Below are 12642 nucleotides of genomic sequence, written 5' to 3'. Positions count from 1 at the left end.
GACTCTGTGTGCGTAAGTACCTGTTCTGTCACCTCTTCTGTCCCTGCACAGTCGATGAGCAAGGCAAGTCGTGGTTGTTGCTGACAGGCTTTCTGCTCAGCACTGATAGAAGACAGTGAGGGCAGTGCTTGGCTCTCTCTGACCCTATCTGGCCAGCTGGCTGTGCCGAAAATACTCTCAATTTCCTAAAAAGGCATCTCAACCATCATTTCTTGCATATGGAGATCCTTAGGGAAGAGCCCCTCCCAGATTCTTCCCTGAGACAATAGGTCTCTGCACCATTCCCCCTCTGTGCTTTCCCTAATTTCCATAATAGTCTAGTGTGATTAATAACCCTTGCTTCTACAGCCAAATAGAAAGGGAAGTAGCATTATGCTATGTTTCCAAACAATGCCAAATATCGCATTAAGACTGTAGACAGTAGTGCAGTATTTTAAAGAACAACAGCTTAATTTTTTTTATTAAAGTGGAATCTGGAGTTTATTTGTTTGTTGTTGTTGTTGTTTTTTATTTCTACAAGGTACAGCAGCTGCTTAAAAGAACATTTCACCATAAGGAACAGGCTGATTCACTGCATTTCTCCTGAGTACAGATTGTTGTCTTCTCCCACACAATCTTCATAAATTAGGAAGAAAACTTGAAAAGCATCACAATATATGGTTTTGATTGTCCCTGGATTACAGTAGTTGAACTAAACCTCAAATATCCAGTCTTCTTCTATGAAAAAAAATGTTTAATAAGATATAAAAGATGAATTTAAAGTTTAACTCTGAAATGTCTCAAGGTAACTGAGGAGGCTTAGCGTGATTTAAACAGGAGGTTCGGTGATTTCTGTATCAGAGACCCAACCTTCCCTTTGTCAGGTCTGGGGACATTGAGTACCTCCACATCTTGGGACATGTTCCTCAGCTCTTGCACAGAGGCACAGGAAGGTGGGACTCTGTTACACTGCCGTGTTACTGCCTTGTTCAAATGCACTAAGCTCTGACCTCCTTTAGCTCACTACACCAAACTTCATTCAAACAGGAGTTTAAATGTCTGAAATGGAAAGAAAAGTCACCCACAAAACCATCCAGACTCCTGAGTGCAATCTATGAGAACAAGACCAGCAGAAGGCTAAGCCTTCATATCAGTAGAAAGGTTTGGTTTTCGCTGCCCAACCTTTTCTTTTTTCATGCAATTTATATTTAGTCCATTGAAACAATTAGTAAAACTTGCCTGAAATGAGACTTGGTTCCATGTTTCAGATTACAAGTGAGATGTCAGAAGTAATTCGCTCAGAAAGTGGCAGGATCCCTTCAGGATGGTACAGTCCTCTGTTAGAATAATAAATAAATAAGCCCAAAAGCTTTTTGATGTTTCTGTTTGGGTTTTTTTTTAACTATAAGCAACATGAGAAGGTTATCAGAAAGTTGCCCCCATAGAACAAAGAGCTTTCTTCCCTGGTTAGCAAACTGCAATATATCACATTGTGATTCCTTAACAATAATTTTTAATAATTTGTTGAGATTCTTAGACATTGAAGAATATCTCCCTCCTACAGAAAAATAAAGATAGCTGAAAAAAGTTCATAGCAAAATGCAACTCTATTAGTCACTTATAGGAAGGTGGTCTCCACTTGAGTGATGTATAGCATTCAAATCAAGTAAGATTTTCCTACTAGGGAACAGCTGAAATGTCATAAAGTATTCCAATTCTAATGGCACACATGTCAGAGCAAGGAATGCCATAGACCTTTAAATATTTTTATACTGTCATGGCAGCATGAGCTGAGAGTGGAACAGCAAAGATAAATTATCTTCTGTTTAGCTCTGCTTCTGCCATGAGCTGGGGACATATGGGCAGTACAGTTTCCAGGCAATAAAGAAACAGAGATTTGAGATTACTGTGTTCAGTACCAAGAGACAGAGAGGAACATGAATCAATATTTGCTAACTCTCCTCTCCTTTCCTTCCAGATTGTCAGTTCTTCCAGTACAGCTCCACGCTTTTTTATTAAATCTCTTCCTCTCCACACTTGACCCAGGGAAACTTTCCTCCTGTAACCTATGTAGGAGGATTGGCAGTGAGAGAAGTGTTGGAAAGACAGTCTTTTTGTTTGCAGTTTTAGTGCCAGGGAAGCAACTGAAAGGAAAGTTATTTCAAGGGTGAGTGTGTGCTTGTTGCTGTGTGAGAACAGTTCAGTGAGTTTGGGAGCTGGTGAAGAACAGTCAGTATAGGCAACAACCACAGGTGGTCAAGTCTGCTTAAATCAACTGTTGACCACATGCTCCCTGATGAAGTAATGCCTTAACACACAGGTGCATTCCAAGTAGTGTTAAATATACTATATCTCCTCCTCTTTCATAGAGTATCCCAGGTTGGATGGGCCTTGAAAGGTCATGTGGTCCAATCTTGCACGGGAAAGAGAGCCAAGACAAGGTTTTATAGCACCCTATCCAACTGTGTATTGAAAACCTTCAACAATGAGGGCTCTACCACATCCAAGGGGAGATTGTTCCAATGATCAGTTGTTCTCACTGAAAAAAAATTCTTTCCAATAGGAACATGAAACTTGTCCTGTGCAACTTGTAATAGTTGCTCTCTGTCTTCTCCATGTGTCTCCTCTTTGTAGTTGCTCTTTAACTACCATAGTACTGTGATGAAGTCCCCCCTAAGCCTTTTCTTCTCCCAGCAAAGCAAATCCTTCAGTCTTTCCTCACAGTGCATGTTCTTCAGCCTTCTGACCAACTCTGAGACCCTTCTTTGGACTCTATCTAGTCTGTCCACATCTTTCTCAAATTGTAGGCACCAAGCTGCACTCTGCATTCCAAGTGTGGCCTGACAAGTTCTGAGCAGAGTGGGACGATTCGATCTCTGCTCCTTCTAGCAATGCCCCTGCAGATGCAGCCCAGGATCTGATTTACCCTTGTTGCTACAGCAGTGCACTGCTGACTCCTGTTCATCCTGCACCAGGTCCGCTTCAGCAAGGCTGGTTGTGCACCACGCAAATCCTGACCCATACTGGACTCTTTCAATTTTTCATTCCAGCTGCAGGACTTCCCACTTGTCTTTGTTAAATTCTTGCCACTCCACTCTTCCAACCTGTGCAGGACACTCTGTAAGATGGTTCTTCCTTCTGGTCTACCTTATCATACAGTTTAGTGGCACCAGCAAACTAGGTGAGGGTGCTTTCTGCCTCATTGTCCAGACCATTTTGGAAGATGTTGAACAGTGTGCAGCCCCATATTGACCCCTGGGGAATCCTACTTGTGACAGGCTGGTAAAAACCTTTGATCATCTTCTTATGTGTGCATCCTGGGAGAAAATTTCCTACCCATCCAATTTGTATCTTGCCAGTTTGTCCCAGAGAAGGCATCAGGAAAATGTCAAATTGTTTCACTGAAGTGAAGTCTTTATTGTACCTCTGCCTTAATCAGCATTCAAACCTTATGGCATCCCAGAAACAATGCAGCTCTTAATGTTTTTCAATTTCATCTTTCTGTTCTGCATGGAAACCCTGCAACTGTAAAGATTGGTGTTTTCTCATCTACCTTTAGCTTAAAGGTAAAGCATTGAGTCTATTTTGGTGTCTTTTACTTATTAGCATAACTTTAAGTAGTGAATATCTGAAACTTAAAGTGGAAATTTACCTTTGACCTAAAGGTAAGTGCATTTACCTCTATTTCTTAGAGCTGTTGGGAGAAATAATTTCAAAAATAAACTTCTTCGTTCTGTGACATATTCTGCCTGCAGAAATCTGTCTTGCTTTTCACTCTGATTTTTACCCTGAAGTAGATGTTTTTTGCCTTAGGTGTACAATCAATGCCCAACCTTTCTAATCATAGAATAAATGAGGCTGGAAGGGATGTCTATGGGGCATCTAGTCCAAACCCTGCTTGAAGTAGGCCAGTTACACCAGGCTGGTAAAAGATTTACTGAGTTTTTAATATTTCCATGGTTGGAAATTCTCTGCCCTAGTTCTTCAAATATTTTACCATGCTCACATGGTGAGAAAGTTTTTCCTTGCTTGTAATTCATGGTCAAATATATGTAAGCTGCAGCAGCTGAACATAGAATACTGATTTTCACTTATATTTTAGTTTCCTCCTTTGCTACACTGTTTGCTTGGAAAAAATCTCAAAGGAAAAGATCTTATAGCTCACTAACATCCACTCCATTGAAGCATTTCAATTCATGTGTGGGCTTTTCCCAATCCAATATAATGAGATGCTGCAATCACCTTCAGAAGTATTTCTGTCTTGTGAAATAGCTACTAGCTACTTTTTGTCATGATGGAAAGAACTGGATTTTTTAATATTCAAGAATCCATGCATTCACACAGATTCTAGCATCACAATGTAGTCTGTTGAAATTAGTCCAGGATATCCTGTTCAGATCATACATCTGTAAAAGTAAAAGAATAATCTGAATATAAATTACTTTGCAGGGCAAAGAGAACAAGTTTTTATTTCTTATTTTCATGGTTTATGCTGAGGATAAGTATCATCATGCAGACAGTCCACCCAGATCTGAAGTAATTAGGTTTCTTACTCTCTAGTCATCTTAGCACCTCAAACCCCAAGCTATGCTCCAATATCCTCAGTATTTTCTTTCAATGGAAGTGGAATTTAACCTGAGATTACCACTGTAAACAAGTTTTCAAAAGGAGATCGTGGTCTCTTTTTTTTGCTGATATTGGGAAGCCCTAGTTACACTCAAGACACAATCTCATAAGTGAGGAAAGCTATTATTTTCCAGAAGCACAAGAGAGGAAGTTTTGCTTTGCTTCAATTTGTGCCACGCTCCATCATGTCATGCCACAGACGAGGCACTGCCTTGGCTCCACTTCTTCCTTTCCTTCAAGTCAGTCTATGATCTCTCTTAACCCTTTCTTAAACCTCTTAAAAAACCTTTATCAGATATTAAACAGGACTCTCTAGAACATGAAGTCAAAAATATTTTCATCCCTTTTTTCTATCCTCTATGCACATGCACAGCACTTTCTACTTTGACATCTACTGCTTTGAAAAAAAGAAATGTTTCATTTTTTAAAAGATATATCTTGTATATCATTTTATGTCCTAAAAATGAGATCTACTAGAGGAAGATGAAATTTAAAAATAGGTAGATCTCTAAAACCTCCAAGTGCTCTGCATTTTTACTGCATTTGTTTTTCAGATAGAATGCTTTCCTGAATAGACTTCAGCAACCACAGATGGACAGTATTTAAAGTAAACTTGAATGCAGTCCTATACTTTTGAACATATTTTAATGCTGAAATTTGAAATTGAAAAATTAGCTCATTATCAACTTTATTTGTAGACTCTTCTATGCATCCCACCACCATATGAACTCTGATCACCTCTCAGAAGTCATAAATACACTTGAGGTTATGAAATGGTTACAGAGTTTATCAACTATTAAAATAGTTTTGTGGCTGAGTTAAGATCTAAATCTGCATTTTTGTCACTTCCTCTGTAACATATTTCTGGCAACAGATCAGACTGCTTTTCCAGCCTGGCCACAGAAGAATCATTGCAAATTATGTATGTTAGAAATGGACTCTGGTTTTCAGTAGCACTGAATGTCTGCAGCTTCCATTAGCTTCAGCTGACAGTGAGGATGATATCTGCCTGAACATCAGGTTTTAAGACTAGACTTCCTCCAAACCCATGCATATAACTGCAAGTTGGATAATCAGTGAACATCCATCTCATACCAAGCCTGTGAGTCTCACCCGACTGTGTCTACGTGCCTGTAAAGTGGGCCTGGGGTGACCAGCTTGGTTCTGGCATCTTCACTGGAGTGGTCTAAAGTTAGATGAGATTAATTTCATCTTCTGTCCAAATTTAGCACTGAACAAGCAGAATCTGTAGCACACTTTTAGTTGCAGAGAGATGGTAGAAGAGTTAGAATATGACTTTCCTGACTTTTTGTCCAATGAGAAGTAATATATTGACCACAACTCCACCTCATTTATAATACGAAATCTTGAATTCTAATTCATCTCTGGTCCCTGATTGCTAACTTCTGTTATCCTTTCATAAGCACATCATATCTGTATTGTCCTATGAGGCAAATAGCAGGCCTTTTCAAGGTCAAACTGATGAGACCCATAGCCATTAGTTATAGGAAACCAAAAATAAAGATGGGCTGAATATAGCAAATAGGATTTATTTGGGTATCAACTATCACCTCAAAATAGCAGAAGGCATGGTTGCTGAGAGAAAGAGATACAAATATATTTTAGAAACCTTATATAGTTTTATAAATAACTGGATAAACTTATATATACACAGATATTAAAGAAGTTTGTCACTATAAGGACCTATCTCTGCTTCTCTCCATGTAGAGAGGAACATCTGTGAGACAGCACACTAGTAGAGGGTAGTCATAAAATTTTTAGTGTCCTGTATCTGAAGCACTTTTATTGTTCATTAGATTCCTGTGTATTAGTGATTAAAGTGGCATTTCCAAATGAGGCACACTAGCTCTCCAAATTTCCACTGTCACAATGTGGTCAAGGAGCACTTCTCATACAGTAGTACCTGTGGTCTGTGTGTGCATTGTCTCTATTTATCAGCACAATCTGATAGGTATTCCCATTTTGTAAACACATCTGAAATTTTGTGGTTTCCAAAAATAAAATTTATTTTCTCTTTCTAGGTCAATGTTTTAAATGTAGATTTCAGCTACAGAAGCTACACCAGGGACAACAACTTGGGTATAATGACAAGCCTGTAATAGCATGGTTGACATCAATAGTTGTATTTATATAAGGGAGTAATGTGCACCAAAATGAACAAAGTAAAAGATTATTTAGAAAAATTTTTAAGCAAAATATATTCTTGTGTATTATGTGACATCCTACTTTTTCTGAATTTAAGTAAAACTTACATGGTTTTATACAGTGTAATAATATAGCATGACAACCTTCAAGGTTAGGCCTTAGAGAAATTTGCTTTAATAAAACTTTTTAAAACTCCAATATTTAAAACATACCCTATTTTGCTCGAAATGTATTCAAACTGCCTAACAACATTGCTAATGCCATGTTTTTTCTCCATGGAGTTCCCTTATGGTAACCATAACTACTATTGTTGAATCTTTCAAACCATATTTTCAAACATAGACACCAATCATTCATTTTCATTCCTTTCATGCTCTGTTTATCATAGAAAGTTTTTGTGATTTTTGTTTACTCGCTATTCTTGAGTAATTCTTGAGTAATGGTTTCTGTTTGTACTGAATTAAGTGAAAGCACACAACTATATTTATAAGTGAATAAAAATATTTTGGCCATCTAAGATAAACTGATAAGAGCGTGTAATCCCACTAAAATGAGTCAAAAATTACAGCCCTCAAGTACCTTCTTTGGGACACCATTTAGAAAACAACAAAAACAATAGGCTGCAAGGTAGGACTGACCAAACAATGTAAATACAGACTCTGAAATGTGACCAATTTTTTATTTCAGGGAGAAAAAGCACAACCAGGAGGCCAAATAAAATATTCACTGAAAAGCAAAGAATTAAGAAAATATTTTTTTAAAGCATCCCAGAAGCAAAGAGTGCTAAACAAGCAGATAATCAAATGTGAATATTAACACCTCCCTATATATTGAATGTTCATAATGTACTTTCTATTAGGAAGAATAATCACCACACAATTACTCTTCACAAAATTTGTTATTTGACTGAAGGCTGCGACCAAGAAGAGTTTTACTGCTCCTAGAAATTTTTATAAATTGTTAAAAGTAATAAATAAAACATGGAAAGAGAGGAAGTGAATGATACGTTTCCATGTTTGTAAATGCATCTGCTTACAGCATAGACAACAAAAATAACAGCTAACTTGACTTAGTGAAAACTGAAGGTCTATTTTCATGAATAAATATTTATCCACTATTGATGCTTCTAGCAAAAAGTGTTTTCTTTTTTTGCTCTGACTCAGAGCAGATCTAGCCATCTTGGAGCTCACTAGTACAGCTGATATCTTAGAGGAAGTGAAACCAACACCGGCCTAAGGCCCTAAAATTTTTGTTGAATAGGGCTCCAAATGATTCTAGAAAGCAAATCTCAGATTAAAGTAAAACACATAAATGTCAGCCTTCCTGGTTTTGTCTAGCTGTGAAAACAACGATGAGGATAATATTTTGTAATTTTAAATTAATGAGGATATCACTGTGCACTTGCACAAGTCATGCAAAGCAGACATGAGTGACTGGAACAACACTTGTAACAGGTGACTTACACTTTTTCTTCAGATGAATTTTTCCAAACATAAGTGAAGTGAAGTGGGAGTGGAGTATAAGTAGAGTGTGGTTTCCCGAACCCCACAGGCAACACCAGAAATCCTGGTATCCTGGGTGATGTATCCATTGTAAATGCAATACTCTTGAACGGTGATTTCAGTTCTGTCTAGGCCCCTTAGAGAAACTGGACAGTACCTAAAGGTTGATATCACATATTTCATTTCCTAGTCTCATAAACTATTTAATCATATAGTGCTTTCCATTAAACTTAGAAAAGGAAAAAAGGAAAAAGTCACTCTCCTGGCCCTATGACAACTGCAGCTGTGAATCTTTCCCTTTGCATTTATTTAGGAAATAGAAAAACCAGGAGAGAATATCCTGACATTTTTAAATGTTAAAATATACTTTCATTTCACTTCCAGAGAGATATGAAATATTTCCATGTGCAGCATATGTATTTTAAAAGTGAGGCCACAGTCTGAAAGTCAAAAGAAGATTATTATGTGGGAAGCCTTACAGAGAGTTTGTCTAACAAATCTCCATATCCAAAATGGTACTCATCCCATTTTTACTTCTAGAAAAAGTACAGATTATAAAAATAACACATTACAACATGATAGCATCCACAGTATATGTTAAGAGGAAGTTCAAGAGATATGTTAATTAGGTGGAAGATGATCTCTTGTAGTAATTAATATATTATTCTTTCTACAGTTTATTTACATAGCATAGGATCATATTTAATATTTTATAAAAAACAGTACCTTTTTAGAGGATGACATAACTCCTTTCCTTATACATCAGTGAAAAAAATATTCAAATTTCTGTTGTGAATAACCACTGAGAAAGTTCAAGCTCATGGCTGATCTAAGAGCATTGCTTTTATTATGATTACTTAAGTTATTTTTGAGTAATCTGTTTTTCAAAAGGCCTGGAAAAACATTCTACATCTCATGTCTGGGAAACTAAGTTTCTGAATAGATTGACTCAAAAAAATCCAAGGTCTCTAATTCAGTCCAATGTTTCTTTTTCTGTGCAAGATTACTCTTTTCTCTTTATCCTGTGAAGAAAACACTGAAGTGGTTCTTCTAGGTCACTCTATGAAGGGTATGATGTCAGTTAGTAAAGTTTACTCCTTTTTCTTGCAGGACAAGGATCTAAGCTTTGGAAGCATAGAGGCATGTACGAGGGGAACATGCCACTTCTTGCATACAGTGATAACAGAAATAAAAGGGAATTACTTCTGTTAAATGATGTGGTTTGTGAAGATATTATTTTCCATATTTAGCTGTTCCATGTTTAGCAGGTTAAGACACAACCTTTTGGGATTTTTCACTCCTTTATTTTACTGATTACAATGCTGTTGCATTACATGGAACAGGAACTACCCTGAGTTAGGATTGTATCACCTGATGCAGGTGCAGGTGACAGAGAAAATATTAGGCTCAATGAGATAGTAAAAGCCAAAAAGCAAAGTAAATAACTGAGAGATCAGTAGTTCTGAGCCCCATACTGCTGCCATCCCAATGATCTCAAGCTCTGTCACTTACAGTTAACTTTCCTGTATTTGAAACCTATATACATTGAAGTATAAGGGTATAGGTGAGTGCTTTTTAGAATTAAATTCTGGGCCAAGGAAAAGTAAATTCATTCTTTTAAAATTAAATACCATATGTTCAGAGTCAAGATATGTAGGCCACTCCAAAGATTTTATCCCTTGTCAAGGCAAGAATGGGAAATTGTAATGGATTTTTGTTCAGATGAGAGCTGATTTTATAACCTATCCCATTAAATGGCATTACATTCACATGACCTGACTTTACATAACAGAGTTATCATAACACAACTGACTGAACACAGAACCTGCATTTTGCAGTAGCAGATGATATTTAGACCATCATTATTAACTGTTCTGTGCAGAATTTTTTTCCTGCTTCAGTGAAATGGAAGGAGTCTTCTTTCCTTTTAAATCACATTAAAATAACCTGATTGCTTATTTGTATAGCTATGTACCAAAATTACCCTTTAATTAAAATCATGCTGAGACTGTCACCTAAAGAGTGCTGTTACAATCCTACTTTCAGCTGGGTTTTTAGTAAATAAGGTCTTTGAATTCATCTGTCAGTACCACCTAATAACTGCCTAATGAGTTAGCCAGTTACAACAAGATAGGACAAACGTAGAGGTCTTGGATATATCATGTTCCTGCATATTTTGTTAAGACTGTGACTAGAAAGGAGAGAGGGACCTGAAGCAGCCAGTGAGATTTGCCCTGCTAAAGCCTTGCCAGCTTTCCATCACAAGATAAGTCAGTCTGTTTATGGTGGGTCTAAACCTGCCATTGCTAGTTGTGCTCTGGCCTAATGTGATTCATGAGAAGCCTGATTTCTTCCATCCTGCTGCTCTAACTGAATCTCCTAACATGTTCTTTCATTTTAAGGTTTCGTTTAGGGAAACAGATAACAGATTTTACTACTTTTGTCAAAGACTCTTTTGTCTAATTTTTTTTAATTTTTTTTTTCAGAAGTTTCCTTTTAGATTTTGTATTGTTCAGAGACCCCGGACTCTGCTCAAACTTATTGATGGCAGTGGCAGAATATCTTTTGATGCCCATGGGAGCTGAACTGGACCAGACTTGTATCTTTTCCACATGCTTAAAGGTTTTTAGGTTTCTCTGGCCAAGAATGTTGTATTACTCTGCACATCTTAGTTCTGTTAGTATAGAAAGTAAATATATGTGACTATTTAAAATTAAGAATAAAATGGATTTTTCCTACCTCACTTTTTTGAGGCAATGCCAAGGCTAATATTTCATTCTGAATGTCTAAACAGTTCTGTGCAGGATCCATACAGTGAGTTGGACAGTACAAGATGTTAATTTCTTATCACTGAAGCATAACATTATTAATATGTGCTGAACATGATGGCTGGCAGAGAACACTGGCCACAGCCAGAGAGCATGAAAGTCCTTTCAGAGACAGAATGTTTTAGCAAATATCCTTACTAAGCACGAAAGAATACTGAAGGAAATAGAGTCTGTGCTGTGCTGTGAAGTCAGTGGGAAACTGACATTTTTGAGCAAAGAAGACTAAATCTACTGTTTTTCTCATGTTATATGCCTAAACATGTATCAGTTTGAAGGTTTGCTTAATCTATATGCTAATATAAATTGCCAATAGCCACTTTGATCAAGTAAAGTGCTTTGTTTCTCATATTGGTTTTGGATTAACATCCACTGACTTGGAAATAGCCACCTAAAGTCTTGGAAAGAACAAGTCAGACCAAGAGATTGCATTCATGTGCTGCTTCTCCCTATTGTTTAAAAAGCCCTACAAGACAACACATTAAAAACAACACAAAACAAAACAAACAAAAACACCAAAACAAAACAATAAAAGGGACCAAAACAAAAAGCAAGCAAGCAAGCAAAAAAACAAAAAATCAAACAAAACAAAAAAACCCAGAAAAACAAACAAAAAACAACAGAAGGACATTGTAAATGCTGGTCAGGTCATTTGATACTACATGCTATCATTTCTTCCTTTTCTGGCCAAGCATAAATAATCTTGTGAATTTGGAGTTTAGACAGCCCAAGTTGTCTAACAAAAGCAGTTACTCATGAATAATTTGGATTTCAATGTGTACATGAAGAAAATGGCTCAACAAAGCTTTTTATATTAAAGCCATCTGTGATTCAACATCATCACACATGATATGGGGTCATTGTGTGAAAGCAGTAGTGCATGAGCAGCCATGGAAATGGTGTATGAAAAGCCACTTAATGCCATACACAGTTCCTGGAAATGGTAATGTGGGGTTTGAGGAACAGCGATGCACTTACAAATCTTGCTGGTTTTAAAATTAGCTGTCTTTTCCATGCTCAATATAGTTGTATGTGAAATTTTGGTGCATGGAAATGACGTTATTAGCACGAGTTTTTTACTTGGGTATGTGAGTCATGCAGCTTTTCCAAAAGAGAGCAATGAAATGCTGATAACACTAATGTGCATTCTGTATGTGTGATATGTATTCCAGAAAAGCATTTCTTTGAGGTATGGTAGAGTGCCCTTAAAAATTAAGTTGTATAATCTTTTCTTACCTGTGTCTGCCCATCAGATTTTTTAAATGAATATTGGAGTCCATTATAATCACATAAAAATCTCATTGATTTCAAAAGCTCCACATTATATACTGCAAATTCCCAAGCATTGCAAAGTGGAGATATACACATATTTGAAACCTAAAATAGATTTTATGCACAAAAAGAATGATTTACATATAAATAAATATTGTCTTCTTCTCCCATAGCCTTTTACACATGAATTTTAAGAACTTTGCAAGTCTGAATAAATATATTCATGAAAGTTTGACTGCAGATTATATAAAGATTCCTCCATTTTGACATAA

General features: G+C 36.8%; 1 long non-coding RNA gene across 2 annotated transcripts in view; it reads right to left on the bottom strand.

Annotated features, from left to right (window-relative positions):
* Positions 1 to 467: 467 nt before the first annotated feature.
* Positions 468 to 12642, bottom strand: part of LOC118698451 (uncharacterized) — a 142230-nt gene continuing 130055 nt past the window's right edge. For both annotated transcript variants that reach the window (XR_004981883.2, XR_004981882.2), the window contains exon 3: positions 468 to 4385. This is a non-coding gene — a long non-coding RNA (uncharacterized LOC118698451). The remainder of the gene's footprint in view (positions 4386 to 12642) is intronic.

This window comes from Molothrus ater, chromosome 5 (genome assembly GCF_012460135.2).
Source record: "Molothrus ater isolate BHLD 08-10-18 breed brown headed cowbird chromosome 5, BPBGC_Mater_1.1, whole genome shotgun sequence".
Taxonomy (NCBI): Eukaryota; Metazoa; Chordata; class Aves; order Passeriformes; family Icteridae; genus Molothrus; species Molothrus ater.
Note: the sequence above shows the minus strand (reverse complement) of the source record. Positions and strands in the feature narration are given on the sequence as shown.